The sequence below is a fragment of the Pteropus medius genome, unplaced genomic scaffold (assembly GCF_902729225.1).
Source record: "Pteropus medius unplaced genomic scaffold, Ma_sr-lr_union100, whole genome shotgun sequence".
NCBI classification, from domain to species: domain Eukaryota; kingdom Metazoa; phylum Chordata; class Mammalia; order Chiroptera; family Pteropodidae; genus Pteropus; species Pteropus medius.
Window position 1 is genome coordinate 3,284,282 of NW_024355206.1, and position 16,839 is coordinate 3,301,120.

At 43.2% G+C, this 16,839-nt stretch overlaps 1 long non-coding RNA gene across 4 annotated transcripts; it reads right to left on the bottom strand.

Annotated features, from left to right (window-relative positions):
- Positions 1–384: 384 nt before the first annotated feature.
- Positions 385–16,783, bottom strand: LOC120599376 (uncharacterized). 4 transcript variants are annotated; one of them, XR_005651886.1, is made up of 6 exons: positions 15,708–16,783; positions 13,851–14,035; positions 12,856–12,965; positions 10,545–10,658; positions 3,988–4,082; positions 385–405 (listed from the first exon to the last, which is right to left on the bottom strand). It is a non-coding gene; the product is annotated as an uncharacterized LOC120599376 (long non-coding RNA). The 4 variants fall into 4 exon arrangements; XR_005651887.1 differs by lacking the exons at positions 385–405; positions 3,988–4,082; positions 10,545–10,658 and adding an exon at positions 10,665–11,160; XR_005651885.1 differs by lacking the exons at positions 385–405; positions 3,988–4,082; positions 10,545–10,658 and having other exon boundaries at positions 12,807–12,965.
- Positions 16,784–16,839: the final 56 nt, after the last annotated feature.

Here is a 16,839-nt window from a genome sequence, read left to right on the forward strand (position 1 = left end):
GGAAGTAGAAAAAGGAGAATGAACTACACCCAAGCTAGCAGAGGAAGGGAATGATAGAGATTAGAACAGGGATAACCAAAATGGAGCTTAGAAAAATAGAAGAATAAAAAAATCAAGAAAATTAAGAGTTGGTTTTGAAAAGATCAACAAAAATGGACAAACCCTTAGCTAAGTTAACTAAGAAGGGAAAAAAAAGAGAAGATCCAAATAACTAAAATTAGAAATGAAAGAGGAAACATTACGACGGATTTTACAGACATAAAAAAGAGTAAAAGAGGCTTCCAGCCAAGATGGCATCGTAGGTAGATGCCGTGCTCACCTCCTCTTACGACCACATCAAAATTACAGCTAAGGTACAGAACAACCATCATTGGGAGTCGCCTGAGGTCTGGCTGAATGGAAGTCCTATAAATAATAAAACGGCAATAACTACATATCATCCACAATTACTTTAAATGTAAATGGATTAAATGCTACAATCAAAAGACAAGGTGGCCGAATGGATAAGGAAACAAGATCCTCACATATGCTCCCTACGAGACCCACTTCAGATCAAAAGACACACACAGACTGAAAGTAAAAGGATGACAAAAGATGTTTCATGAAAATAGAAACAAACAGAAAAGAGCTGGGGTAGCAATACTTACAGCAGACAAAACAGACTTTAAAACGAAGCCTATAAAAAGAGACAAAAATGGATCCAGTTATCCCACTTCTGGGTATTTATCCAAAGAAATACAAAACACTACTTCGTAGGAACATGTGAATCCATATCATTGCAGTGTTATTTACGGTAGCCAAGATATGGAAGCAACTTAAGTGTCCATCAATAGATGAATAAAGAAGTACACACACACACACACACTCACACACACACACACACACACACACACACACAATGGAGTGTTACTCAGCCTTAAAAAAGAATTAAATCTTGCCATCTGCAATGACATGGATGGACCTAGAGGGTATTATGCTGAGTGGAGTAAATGAGACAGAGAAAGACAAATGTTGTATGTGGAATCTAGAGAACAGGATAAACAAACAACAGAAAAAAGCTCATAAATACAGAGCATTCTGATGATTGTCAGATTGGAATGTGGAAGGAAGGGCGAAAGGGGAGGAGATTAAGAGGTACAAATTGGCAGTTACAATATAGTCACCGGGATGTAGAGTATAACATGGGGAATATAGTCAGTAGCACTGCAATAATTATGGATGGTGTCAGAGGGGTACTGGATTTATCAGGGCTATCACTTCATAAGTTAAATGTCCAATCACTGTGTTATACACCTGAAACTAATATAATATTGTATGTCAACTATAACGGAAAAAATTAAAATATGAAAATAAAAAGAGTAAAAGAATATTATGAACAATTGTGTACCAACAAATTGGATCACCTAGAAGAAATGAATAATTCCTAGAAATACACACCTACCAAGACTGGAACATGGAACAACAGAAAATCTGGAAAATGTAATGCACGCTATGCTGACATTAGTTAATACTACTGTATTTTATATTTAAAAGTTGCTCAGAGAGTAGATTTTAAAAGTTCTCATCACAAGAAAAAAATTGTAACTAGGTATGATGACGGATATTAATGAGACTCATTGTGACAATACTTTTTAAATATATACAAATATCAAATCATTATGTTGTATATCTGAAACTAACGTAATGTTACATGTCAATTTATACCCCAATAAAAAAAAAATCTGAACAGACCTGTAACTAGTAAGGAGATTTAATGAGTAATCGAAAACCTCCCAACAAAGGAAAGCCTAAAACCAGATGGCTTCAATGAAAATTTTATCAAATTATTTAAAAGAATTAGCACCAATTCTCCTCAAACACTTCCAAACAAGTCGGAGAGAATACTCCCAAACTCATCCTGTGAGGCCAGCATCACCCTTATACCAAAGGAAAACCACAGACCAATATTCCTGAGGAACACTGACACCAAAGTCCTCAACAAACTACTAGCAGGCCAAACTCGACAGCGCGTGAATAGGATTACACATCGTGACCAAGTGGGGTTTACTCCTGAAATGAAAGAATGATCCAACATACGAAAACCAATCAGTTGTAATACACACCACACTGACAGAATGAAAGACAAAAATCAGATGATCATCTCAACTGATGCAGAAAAAGTTTTTGACAAAATTCAACAGTTTTATGATAAAAAAAAACACTCAGCAAACTCAGAATAGAAGGAAAACTACCTCAACATACAGTAGGCCCCCCTTATCCAAAGGGGATATGTTCCAAGATCCCTAGTGGATGACTGAAACCGCAGACAGTACTGAACCATACATATATATGCATATATATGTTAGATATTTCTACACTATACACACACACAGTGTTTTTTCCTAAATACACTTTTCTACTTCCCTGTGGCATATCCAAATGACCAGTATCCCCACTCTTGCTGCCATTATTAAGTAAACTAAAGGAGACCTGAACGCCAGCACTGCAATATCTTGATAATCCATCTGATAACCCAGAGAGCTACTACAGGACGAAAGGGTGGGGAGCGTCCACACCACGAAGATGAGGACAGAGAGAAGAGTCACACATCCCAGCATCAAGCAACGGGTGCAATTTAAAACTGATGAACTGCATACTTTAAACATTTTCAATTTAATATTTTTAGACCACGGTTGACCGAGGGTAACTGAAACCTTGGGAAGTGAAACTGCGGGCTGGAGTTTGGGGTAACCATAATAAAGGCCACCTATAATGAGCCCATAGCTAACATACTCAATGGAGAAAGACTGAAAACTTTTCCTCTCAGATCAGGAACAAGACAAGGATGCCTGCTCTCACCACTTCCATTCAACATAATACTGGAAGTTCTCGCCAGAGCAATTAGCCTATGTTGTTATTTAAGTCAAGGGACTTCGAACAGTCATAAATGATCACGTGATTTTCATCAAAGTGCCAAGGCTGTTCACTGGGAAACGGGAAATCATCATCAAATGGTGCTGGGGAAAGTGGATGTCCACATGCAAAAGAATAAAATTGGACCTTTATACAAAATACGAAAAGTGATTCAAAATGAATTAAAGACCTCAACATAAGACCTCGAACTATAAAACGCCTTGAAGGAAACATGGGGGGAAAACTTCACAACATTTGATTTTGCAGTGATTTCTTGGATATGACACCAGCAGCACAGACAGCAAAAGCAATCCCAGACAAATGAGCTATCACCTCACATCCACTAAAAAAACAGAAAATGAAAAAAAAAGCAGAAAATAAGTGTATCGACGAGGATGTGGAGAAACTGAAACCCTTGTGCACTGTTGGTGGAATTGTAAATAGTGCAATTGCTATGGAAAACAGTATGGCTGTTCCTCAAAAAATTAACCTAGAATTCCCAGAGGATCCAGCAATCCCACTTTTGGGTAAATACACAAAAGAATTGAAAACAAGGACTCAAAGAGATATTCGCACACTCATGTGAATGGCAGCATTATTCACAATGGCCAAAAGATGAAGGCAACCCAAATGCGTCATCAATGGATAACTGAGTAAACAAAATATGGTATGTTATATACAGTGAAATATTATTCAGCCTCAAAAAGGAAGGAAATCCTGTCACACGCTGAACATGGATGAACCTTGAACACATTATGATGCTAAATGATATAAGCCAGTCACAAAAAAGACCAATATTGTAGATTCCACTTAAATGAGATATAGAGAGTAGTCAAATTTGTAGAGATCGAAGGTAGAAGGGTGGTTGCCAGGGGCTGGGACAAGAGTAAATTCATAGTTTGGTTTTTTTTTTTATGTACAATTTCAGTCTTGCAAGATGAAAAAGTTCTGGAGATCTGCTCCACAATGTGAATGTATTTAACACTACTGAACTGTACACTTAAAAATGGTAAAGATGGTAAATTTTATGTTTTTTTTCCAACCATGCAAAAAACAAATAAATAAATAAAGGAAAGAAATAAAACATCTTCTCACCTTCTTAGGTGATTCTGAAGTGACCCAGATTTGTAAACCACTGGTCCGAAGTGATCCTGGATGGCTTCCAGGAGGAAGAGTAGCTTTGAGCTGGGCTGTGAAGGGTAGAAATATTTTTGTTGGGTGGAGGGGGAAAATTACAAAGGAAGGTATTAATTCAGAAGCATCATCATTATCATCATCACAAAGATTTATTATATGTGCCTACCATGTGCCGGGCGTGTATTTCACACATGTTCTAAATTTAATCGCCACAACAGGAAGGGAGGAGGCACATCTGCCTTGACACCAGGCAGAGACATCCACATGACGCTACGGAACAGGTTCTCGAGCAGAAGCATGAAATGATGCCAGAGGTGTTTTCAGCAGGTGAACCTGGAAGCAGTGCGTGGGAAAGCTCCGGCTGAGCTTCCAAGCTCTACACCAGGATGGAAGCCCGATCAGTGCAAAATGGGTGACAAATGAATGTGCAAGTTGAAGGTCAAAAGGAAATCAACCCCTGAAGCAGGTGCCCATTCCCCATCTCCCCTTGACCCTGACACTCCCAGGCCTCTCCTCTGAATGACTCATATCCCCTGGGGCAGCAGGACTCCTGGTACCTGCCCTGCTCTGGCTGAACAGGACCAGATGGGGCAGGACCACATTCTCCTGTGGTTTGGTGGCTGGCACTGTGGGCATTGAGTGGCATGGGGGTACTGATGGTCTTGTGAGCACCCTCTGCTGGAGGCTCCTGGCCTGGCAAGTGTCTGCAGGCTCTGGGCACTGGGCCCAGTTAGCTTTCATTTTTTATTAGAATGATGGGATGTCTTTTAGAGCCTGGGTGATATTAATTACAGCCTGTTGTATAACAACCTGGTTTCATAGAGGACAGAGCTCTCTGTCCCAGAGGCTTCTGGCCCTCAGGAACCCTGTACTCCCCCAAAAGGATCAATTTCTCAATGATTCTGGACTCCCTCTTCTTGCTGCTCAGTGTGAGCCCTCAGCCCCCCAGCCCACCCTCAGGATGGCCACTCAGGCTGAACCCTAGAGCTCCTGGTGGGTTTTGCTGGAAGCCGCTTCCTAAGAATGGAGAATTCTAGAGATATGTTCTAAAAGCTGGATACAGATGACCATGACAAGACAGTGGATTCCTGCTCCAACAAAGAAAGGTGGTAAAGTCTGCTGTTAGGGGATTCTTCCAAGAAGGGCCTCAGCCTCACACCAGAAGCACCATAACGGAGTCACGCATTGAGCCATGGGGTTTTCAAACCTCTTTTAGCAGCAAGCCCTTGGGACCCTCCTACTGGGCCTTCCTGGCAGTGAGGCAGCTCTGCAGAGTCCAGGATTCCCACGTAGGGAGAGGGAGGGGAGGGGGAATTTTTAATTGCAAAGTTCCCAAGCTAGACAAAATTTTTTTATTTAATCCACAATAGAGTGGAAATGCTTGGATGGGTGCCACGAAAAATAAAGCAAAACTTACGGCCATGAATGATAAATAAGAAAGATTTCGGATCTGAAATCGCATCTGTATTTGTTATGAGTGCTGATGCTTGAGAAAAAGCAAATTTGATTACTGAGAATGAGGTGGCAGATGGAGGCACCAGCGGAGATCTGAAGGGGGCATCTGAGTATCTCCGAGGGCTCAGGAGGTTGATGGCGGGACTCTGTTATGTGAATTTCCCTCTATGTGTTATGGTTTCCCTTTTTCTTGACATGGGTATATCAAAGAGAACACTCCCTCTTATGTGTTCTTTTTACACGTGTACAAGAAGACATGAGTCTTTGCAACTCCACTGTGACTCAGGTCATTTTGGACCCACAAGGGAAGTAGAAGAGCGCAGGAGATGGTTCCACAGCACCTGGGCAAGAGGTGGCAAGGGAGGCGCAGGAGCGGGGCTGGGATGGAGAAAACCCGCCATAAGTGACTGTGAGAGGTGGGGCATGCAGAGCAATCCCTGCTGGAGGAAGTAGACGAGAGAGCCGCCAGACCTTCTGGATTTATCACAGCAATGAGGCGCATTCAGACACCTTTCAGACCATCTAGAAGCGTGTGGACAGCAACCAAGCTATGCCGAGGTGGAGGCGCCCCCTCGCGGCTTGAGAAGGCAATGCAATGCTCTGATAGGCGCGTGGGCGGCTTCCCTCTCCCTGAACCAAGCCAACAGGCCTCCCTCTCCTTTCTCCTGTGCCTCCCCTGCCACAGGCAACTGGACCACAGAGTATCTTTGCCTAAAACACAAATCTGGTCTCATCACTTTGTATCCCCTCAGATCCTTTCAGGGTTGCCTAGTGCCTACGGCCGCATTTCTCCAAGTATATTCCTTAGAACCCTTATTCTTTGTCAAAAAAGTTTAAGAAAGCTTCTATACCATACACATTCTTAGAGAATCTCAACATAAAATGACAAATTAAGGGCTCCAAGCCCTATCAAAGACTTGGTTCACTTTTTTACTGCATTAATTCTTAACTCTATTTGACACAGAAACCCTTCTTATGCATTGTCAGTCAACGAGCACACTTTGGGACTCGCTGGCCTACAAGATAAAGCCTAGATACCTTAATGCAGCACCTGAGAGCCTTCCATCCTGTCCACAGCCCCTTCACAACCCCAGCGCCCAGAGTTCTTCCACAGACGCACTCGGTTCCCACCATACTGACCACATGCAAATGCTCTACATTTTCCTTTCTCTTCTTCTGTTCATATTATTCCTCCTTCTTTCTCCTCGGAGAGTGATACCTGCTTCTACTCACTGACCCTGAAACAGGGCTGAGCCATCTGCAGTCACACAGCAGCCCCGCTGTGCAGGGCACACGGTGTAAAGTTGTGTGGGCCCATGGGCAAACAAGGACTGGGGATCTAGACAGCGCAAGAGAAGGTCCCTATCCCCAAGGGTTTCAACTCTACTCCAAGTGCTTTAAAATCCCTGTCCTCAGCTCTGCTCACTTCTACCCATCACTTCCTCCCAGATCAAAGAAGCCCTTAAGGCAACATTTCCTGGTGCTTTGACGCTGTCCCCAGTAAAGGATGCTGTCTGGGGACCCTGTCTGCAGACCAGGCCATCCTACCGGCTCTCGGCAGAACCCTTCCTCCCCACACTGCGCCCTGCTGCAGGAAAGGAACCTGAGGTGGGGGCAAGACAAGACCACCGACCACACAGTAAGGGGTGCTCACAAAATCTCCGGTTAAGGAGGATTGGGTCGGGGACCCCCTTCTGACATTGCCCCCTCACCTCCTTTCTGTTGCAGGTGCCCCCAAGTTACCCATTTCTGAAAGACTGAGCTGGTCTTGGGGGCCAAAAAGGAAGTCAGATCCTAATCCTCAGCACTACCTGTCACTTGGGTTTATTTAAATGAATGAGTGTGAACATTTTCTTGTAGTTGTTTTCTGGTATTTTCTCTTCAGTGACCAGACTCATGGTACCTGCTGACCATTCGTCTATTGGGATTTCACAGTTTAGAAAATCATTTGTACAAGCTTTTTGCGTACAGTCTGAAAAACAGCTGTAAAAATATTTAAAGCAGTCTTTTGGGTTTTGTCACTTTTTCTTTTAAAATTACACAAGTGATACATGAGTATATTCTTGTTGTAAGAAATTAAAATTCATACACTTCAAATAAAGTAAATGTCCCCTTTGCTCACTCTAAATGCTATCAATTTGTATATGTCCCTCCTGGTCACTTTCTAGGCATTTACACACGTGTTATATTCACAAAACAAAAATATATAGCCTTGTTTTGTATACATTTTTCTTCTTTATGCAAACATTATGCTAACTACAACTTGCTTTCTTCACTTGACAATATATCTTGGAGATAACTTTTATTTTCGTAGCATGGTAAAGTTTGACTTATTTACATAACAAAAAACTTCCTTTTCCTTTCATTTCTTCCCCTGGTTCTAAGCTTTAAAACTTATTTCTTCTTCAGGTGTTTAAAAGTGTCTATTTTCCTTTCCTTACAACTCTTTTTCAGGTTTGATCTTTATTGCTGTTGTTACTTTCAGACAGAATTTATTTGTTGTATTTACTATACGCAGTGAGAGTACAAAATTTTTCTTCCTAATGCCAGCCAGTTAGCCCAAAGTAACTTTTAAAATAATCTTTGATCCTTTATTGTTATATTAGTATGTGTATCATCTCATTTTTGTGGCATTTTAATCTATTAAAACTGTACTTTTGTGTATTAATACCACAACTTAAAGTATTATAATTTTCCAATATGTTTTATATCTAGGTCTATTCTCTCCATCTTTACTCTAATTTTAGACTTTGAAATTCTCTTTATTTTTCTACATGAATTTTATAATCTTTTTGCAGAAGTCTGAAAAAGAATCATATTCGGATTTGCACTTAGTCTGTCAATTAATTCGACCTTTCCATCTTTACATTATTTCGCCTTTGCATCAGGCATAAGATATGTCTTTCCATGTTCAGGTCTTCTCCTGTATTCTTTAACAACACAAAAATTATAGTTTTCTTCACATAGAAAATGCTATATTCTGGACTAATTACATAATATGGGGTTACCTATGCCTCAAAACTTTAGAAGACATTCCCCCGCTGAAGTAAAACCTCCAGACTCAGAATTTTGGGGGACAACATTCTTGATATATCTTTCTTAAATTCTTCCTCAACCATGTATTCATTAAACTAGTATTTATTTCAGATGCCTGCTATGTGTCCAGCCCTGTTCTGTGTAGTAGGGATATAATAGTGAAAAAAAAAATAGTTTTCTTATCATTTTCTCAAAATAAAACATTTTAAACATAAATGAAACAAAAAAAGAAAAAAAGAAAAAGAAAAAGAAAACGTTTAAAATAACGCGATGACCTCAAAATAAAAAGTTTAATTAAAAACAAAAAAGCAACTTCCCTCTTCTCAGGAAACTCACATCCTAGTGAGGAGAGAAGGGGAAACAAGCGAGCAATCGGGCATATGTCCTATCAGATATATCGATATCAAAGGAGAAAAGTGAAACAAAGTGGGGGGCAAGGGGTGCAGCTTTAAAATCTGGTCAGAGTTAGATTTGGAGCAGAAACCCAAGGAGGTGGTTTACATTTTCTACTTCTGATTCTCTTAGAGGAAGCATCTCTATTTTTTTCCCTCAGAAAACGATTTCACTCAAATTTTCAAATTTGTCAGCCATTTCACATATCCTTTTATGTTTTTAATCTAGTTCTCTGGTCTTTTCTACCACTTCACCTTAAGCTGTGTTTGCTTCTGGTTTCTTTCCCTTCATTACATTTGTCCATTGTTATTATTTAGACTTTAACAAAAATGACCAGCTCAAGGACTGGTATTTGGTATTCCTACGACTGTTTTCCTAGTTTCTAATTTATTCTTTTCTTTTTTCCTGATTCCTTCCTTCTTCATCTTGATTTGGGGTATTGTTGTTTTTCTTAATATTTCTAAATGATTTCATGAATATTTTGTTTATTTAACCGTTTCTGGATTTAATAATAAAATCATTTTAAAAGCTACAGAAAATTTTGAGTAAAGCTTTGCATGTGTGCTGTCGGTTTTCATTGGTGTGGTTCTTCTTTGACTTATTTTCTAAATTAACACTTGATTCTTGATTTCCTCCTTTATCCAGAAGTTATTTTGGAAAATTTTCAGTAGTCAATTTCTAACCATTTCTAGTTTTAGCATATTGTGAACGAAGAATGTGGTCCATATCACGCGTATTTCAAATTTATTGGGATTTTCTTTATGGCGGAAAATATGTTTTTAAATTATTTTGAGGATACTGGAACTTACAGACCAAGCTAACAGTCAGTATGTCCCCAGGAACTGGGAAAAAGAACAAAATGTGAACAGGAAGTAAGCTTCAAAGAGGAAGTGATTTTGATACAGAGGGCCAAAGAGCTGGCTTTTTTTCAGTACTGACCAGAGGCCAGGCACTGTGCTAGGCACTTGGCATGCGTTGTCTCACAGCGGTCAGGTAGGGTTCTTCAGAGCAGGAAACCAAGGCTCAGGAGGTTAAGTAACTTCCTAAATTCTGTTCCCCTGCGCAAAGCCTTGTCCCCCTTGCTTAGCTGAGCAGGTTCTCACTTTTCTTTCAAGACTCATTTTAAACATCACCTCTTCTAAGAAGCCTTCCTAAAGATAAGAGCTAAGCTCTGTTCTTGTACAAGTCATCATTAGTCTTACATCTGTCATCCTTGTGGCCTGGGGGACTCTTGAGGGTGACCGGTACATTATGGTTCTCAATAAATGTTTGAATAGAGAGAAAGGGAGGAGACCCCCCCCAAAAAATCCATGTCTGAAGATTCAACACAACAAAGCCATCATCATCCGCCAAGCAGGTGGTGCCTGGGGGGTTACAGGTAATCATGCTAATATCGACAGCTCGCTCCATTTGCAGAGTGCTTTACAGTCTACACAGCATTATCCTACCTACATGCATTATCTCATGTGATTGACTCAACAAATATAAGTGCTCTGAGCCCATTTTCCAGGCACTGAAGCACATCTGGCAAGTCACAACAGCCAAGAGTTCCTCAGACTCCAGTCATTGCCACATTCAAACTTGAACCCAGGTCCCTTCTGAGATTAAAGTAGATACACACACACACCTACCTTGCTTCCTTGATAGAGAAGACTATAAGTTTCCCTCCTGTCTTGCTCATCATCATGGCTTCATAATGATGTCTTTTTCTTTTTTTTTTTCCAGACAACATGTTTTATTAATGCCTTAAAGGAAATTCATGAGAGTGATCCCTGTTTCATTCATCCATTCTCATGGACAATAAACATTTACTGAGCCCCCAGGTACTCAGCTGGCCCTGGACACTGCCACTCAGGTACAGGATGGGGAGGACGACTTGGAGGGACCTTCAGGACAGCTCTGCCCACAATCCGCCCACTGCTTCCAGGCCTGCCTCCTCCTCCCCTCCCCTCCCAGCTCCCACCCCACACCCTCTTTATCTCCCTTCACAAAAAGCCCCATTCTCTTTTTGCACAATACACTTTCTCAACAGATAGTCTATTCAACCCAGAGCCCAAATCATCAGCAACCAAAATGCTGGTTCCTCTTTCTTCCTAGGTCATCAAACCCTTCCAAGGGCGGAGAAATAACGGCACTCTGCAACGTGACTTTGTTTGCTTGGATGTTTCTCCTGAGGACTGTAAGCTCCTTGAAGGCCTGACCTGGGTTTTTGACTGGGGATTGAATGAGTAGCCTAGATCTTGTTCTCTAAAGTTAATGTTTAAAAATAATTCAATCATTATAGAAATTTCACAAATACGCTAAGAGAAAAAGAAAAAAAGAAAATCCACCCATAATTCTAAAAAAGAGAAGTAACTTTTAACTTGTTTCTATTTCCTTCCAAGTATTTTATATGTATTTTTGGAGATAAATATATATGCATATACAAAATTGCACAAAAATATAATTCTGATGCAAATGCGATTTTGTATCTCACTCAGTGTATTGCAAACATTTAAGTCATTAAATATCCTTCAAAACCATGTGTCAATAGCTGTATAGTATTATATCAGATGTGAACACCATAACTTCTTTAAACATTTCCTCACTGTTGAATACTTAGTTTATTTCCTTCCTTCCTTCCTTCCTTCTCCTTTCTTTGTTTGTAATTTTTGCCTACATAAATAACGCTTGATAAATATCCTTAACACACATCTTTGTCTGCATGGCTGATTCTTTCAGTCAAATAGATTTCTAACACTAAAGTTACTGAATCAAAGAGTATAAGCTTTTAAGCTTTTCTTGATCTCTAATATCAAATTATTTCCCAGGCTCTGTACCAATGTGCTCTCCCATAGCCGTAGGTGTCATCTTTATGGCTTTTATGTATTTATTTGTTTTAAACTGGTGAAATTGGCAGTTTCCTTTCCATGGTCGATGGCCTATGTTTCTTTGGGTGTATTTTTATTCTTATATTCATGTAAATAAGGCCAGTTAACTTATTGGAAAAAAGCCATGCAAATATGCACCCTTGGTCACAGGCAAGACCAGAGAGGTGGATTATTTGAAGGACCCTGTCATTACTCCTGGAAAAATAATTCACACATGGCAGATGTTCACCCCATCTACCCAAACAGACTTTTGTTTTCTTTGAGTTTCTCCCCTCCAAATCCTTGATTATTCCTAAATTGTTACTATACTTCTGAAAGTTCTGATTAGCTGCCCAACTCATCTTCTGTGAAAATCCAGTCATCAAAATAGCTCTCGAGTACTCTCTACCAGCTTCGGGTCGCCTGCCATCTCCAATGAGCATCCTTTCAGGAGCCCTGGGTCCACCTGTTTTCTGCAGCCCCTCTTAGTTCAATCCCAGGGTTCTACACCTTCCATTGGCCAATTCCAGTTGGGAGGTTTGATATTAAAAATGGAATATTAAATATGGCAAAGCCACTGATATTTTTTAAAATGTTCTTTTGGTTCTGTCAATGAATGAAACACATCTTAGTAATCACCTGCTCATCTCCCAGCAGTTACTCTGGTGAACACATCAACTGGAATACTGAAGAGCCGTGTTTCACCCCTTTTCTCAGCTTACAAGACCCCCTCAAATTTCCAGAGATAGATATAAACATTCTGGAAAGTCTGTGGTATAAACGCACCCTCCCTCAGGGAAATCAAGAGAAATTAGTAAACCTTATAACAAAGCTTCCTTCCTATTTTAGCTCTAGGGTGAGGGCACCTGTGGGCTTCTGTAATGCCCAGGGGAGGCCTCTGGTAACTGCTTCTGCATCAGAACAGCTGATTTCTTTCTCTTTAGTCTGAATCCCGAGTCTTCCTTCTCGGGTTTGGGCAGGTCAGGGGATCTGGCTAAATCATAATCTATCTGATGTGAGTTAAGGCCTAAGGTTCACACAGGCTTCACGATTTACGAAATATACTATCCATGCATTACATGTCATATATTACCTGGTTTCATTCCCCCCAACAACCCCAGGAGGTGGACATTAGTGAAGTTAAAAAGGTGTCAGAGCAGGAAGTGGGTCACTCGCCCAGACAGGTTCTTGCAGGGAGGTGATCTGTAAGAGAAAGATAATGGGGAGTGGAGGGGGCAGTCGCTCTAAAGAAAAGGAGAAAACAGATGCTGAAAGGGACTCCCAGCTGGAAACTGCCTGCAAATTCTGGCTCGGTCAAGCCATAGCTGTGACCTTGGGAAATTTTTTACCTTTTCTGTGTTCCAGTCTCCTCATCTGTAAAATGATGATCAGAATATGACATCTACCTGGCAAAGGTGAATATTTACCACAGCGGGTCCATAAAAGTGAAAAATGGAAACATCTTACAAGTCCAATAATTTGTTTAAACAAATTAAGATATTTGCATGCCATGGAATATAATTTCTTAAAAACAATAACATGGATGTTTATAGAGAGGGAAAATTTTTGTGACATATTACAATTTGGTAGATATAGTGTAATGCCATTTTTGCTAATTTTGTAAGAATAACATATTTACAAGTACAGTCGTTCATCTGTTTAACAATATTTACTTTGTATAGTTTTATTATTATGTGCATTTACATGCAGATATGTGGATATAAAATGTCCAAGGATACACATGAAAATATAATATCTCTACAGGGGGTTCCTTTTTCAGTTTTGCTTAGCTGATTTTCGAACTCTTTCACAATGAACTTGTGTCATAAATAAATAATAGAAGTGTTAAATGTTTACAATGCAGAATTGGAAGGCTGATGTCTGCTTGGATGCAGGGGGCATTTTTGCTGGTGCCAAGTTCATCTGCGAGTTGCCTGGAGAATGAGGAATCCAAGCAAAGGACTAAGAGGTTTTGAGAGATTTAATTCGGGGCTCTGGAGGAGTCAATAATCCCCTTCTCGCCGTTCCTCCCCCTGAGTGCGAACTTCTACGCCTACTTTTCTACACTGAGCAAACACAGCCATGTACCTTCTCCAAGGGGCCCTCTGGATTTTTTGAGGCCCACTCTCCTCCGATTCCTCTTCGTTTTTCAGGAGGCTACAACTCCACTGATGAGGCCAGGCCTGGGCAGCCAGTCTTTACATTCCACTCATGTTCCTGAGACGACACCCTGGCCACCTTGATCAGATGTAGGCGTTCCCAATCCAAGCCACCTGTTGGGACACAGGACATCTTTCAATGAATGCTTCCTCCACAGACAGTTCATCTCATTTCCGGCATGGTGAGTCATTCTGGTTTCAACCCAAAAAGAACATAATCTCATTTCTAGGTTGTAAAGGCACCTCCCTGACACTCCCTGATTTATAAAAATAATGAATAAAAGCTACCATGTATTGGCGCTGACGTACCAGACACCGCTATGCATGGGCTCGCTCATCTAAGCCTCACAATAACTCTTTATGTCAGGTGTTGTCACCCCCATTTTACAGATGAGAAAACTTAGAGAGGTCATCTTGCCCACAGATAGTCAGCAAGTAAGCCTGGGCCCTTAAACATAAGACACTGTTTCTGCAGCCCAAGCTCTTCTTACCTATTTTATAAGTGAGGAAACTGAGTCTAAGTTACTCACTGAGGCTGTTAGTCACCCAAGTAGGAGAGGCTAAAATTTGAACATCTCCTTGATATCCGGCCCCCTCCTCTATGTATGCCCTGTCACACTCCCCACTCTCTCCTCCCACCTGTGCCCTGACACTGTCCTCTCTCCCCACTCCCCCCCACTTGTACTCCACACTGCAGCAAATACTTGCGGCAGTTCCAAGAATCTGTAAGAATGTGCTCTCTTGCCCTGGGGGCTTTGGACGGGCTGTGCCTTCCCATGCATTTGCCTAGCACTCGCCTACTCATCTAGATGCAACCTCCTCCAGGAAGCCATCCCTGACCACCCTAGTCCCCACCCTAGTCCAAGTACCCTCTTAGGTGCTTCCTTGGTTCATCTTTCATGCATCACGTAGCACTGTGGTTCCCTGCCTTCTTGCTTCCTCCCCCTTCAGTCTGCAAAGGCTACATTGAGGACTGGGTGTGCTGGTGGGCCTTAGCACCCAGCACAGGTGCAGGCACAGAGTAGGTCAACAAGCATTTGTTAAATGAGTGCTCGACTATAATGAAATCTGTGTTTTGCTTTGTTTGAAGGAGACAGTTTAGGTGCACTAAGCTGGAGGACATAAAATGACAGAAATGGGGCTTCCTGAATGTCCTATTAAGAGGACGTAGTGGGCAAATGCTCTGGGGTCATCCACTGCTCAGAGTGCTGATATTAAAACCATGGTGTCTTTCTTGCTTAAGCAAAGTCTCAGGCTACTGTCTCCTCACTCCCAGTCAGAAACAAATCATGTTGTGAGTGACTGGAGTCATAGCTCACAACGCCAGGAGCTGGTTTAGGGTGGGGTGAGGGGCAGTGGCCTTGGGGCTCCAGTGTCTAAAGGACCAGGCCTCCCAGCTGGGGGGAGGGAGGAAGCGCGGCAGGTCCAAGGAGGCTGCAGTCACTGGGGGAGAGACAATGGGGCTCAGCATCTGTTCCTCGCTGGGAGAAGGGACCCTCCAGTGAAAAGCCAGGGAGAGCAGGGAAGTGTGGGAGGAATTGATGAGAAGGGGTGGAGCCAAGGAGATGCAGCCGGGAGGTAGGAAGAGAAGGGGAAGGAAGAGAGGCGGGAGGCCAGGGGATCCAGGCTTTCCTTCCTCTCAATGACCAGGTCCTGAGCTGCGGCCTCCTCAGGCATTGTTTCCTGCGGAAACTCTGGCGGCCCACGAAGAGCTCACGTTTCTCCCCAGCCCCTGGCAGCAGCCCCAGTGCAAGTGTCAGGCATCCAGCAGGTGCTCAATACTTACTTGGGAAAAAAAGAGAAATGTGGCCAACTTTGCTGTGGTAACTTTTCCCCTGTGTTCTCCCCACTTCTCCGGAGAAGCTGAGGGCAGAGCAGGTCTTGGGAGCACGCCCGGGAGCCCCATGAATAATTGACCCTTCGCGGCGGCTCTGTCCGGCTCCGTCCGAGGACTCCGGCCCGGCCCAGCGTCGGAGTCGAGAAGCGGCTCAGAGTGGCGGGCGTCCCGGAGCTCGGAGGACCCGGCCTGCCCGGGAACTGGGGCGAGGCCGGGCTGTGCCAAGCCCCCTGCAGGGAGGCGCAAGGGCCTGACCCCCGCGCGGCGAGCGGCCACGCCTCGGCGCCCCCAGCAGTGCATCTGGGGCCGAGGCCCAGGCCCCGGGATTGGAGGGCCCGCGAGGGGCCGACCCCCTGCTCCTCCAGCCGCGTCCACGGCGGCCCGGCGCGCGCTCGCAGCCCGCGCTGCTCCCTCGAGCCTGGCTGTCTAGGGCTCTGCGAACAGCTGTTAAAGGCTCTTTCACAGTTCGGTGCGGTGCGGGGACGTCTGCTCCTAGCCCATCTGCCTACTTTCAAAATACGGGAGTCAAGAACACACCTAGCCTTCCACCTCAGGCCCGGGAGGGGCGGCTGGGCGGCACCCGGCAGCCGCGCCCCCCACCCCACTAACTCCCCTTCCCGAGGCCGCCCCGGGCTTCCCACGGGGCCGGGGGGCGCGCAGTCCCCGGTCCCCCTTTGTGCCGGGCCGGGCCCCCATTTCCATGCGAGGCACTGCCGCTCCCCCTCTCCCCCGCTTCAGTTCATCTTTGTTCCCCTTTTCTGAGGAGGAAAGAGAGAGAGAGAAAAGGAGGAAAAAAAAGGCGTGACTTGATTTTCAAACGAAACTCCCACAGCAAACAAAACCCTTTTAGAGAAATAAGAAAGGAGGAAGAAGGAAGAAAAGAGGGAGGGAAAAGGGAAAAAGAGCGAAAAGCCTCCAGGCTTTCCATTTGAGTGGGAGAGTTGAACTGGAAGGCAGAGAAAGAGGGGAAGAAAAAAATCCTCTCTGCGGTGGAAAGAGAAGAGAAAACTTTGGGGCTGACAGGAGGGGGGCAGTGGGGTGGAATAGCCAGAGAAAAACAAAAGAGAGATGGTTGCAAGGC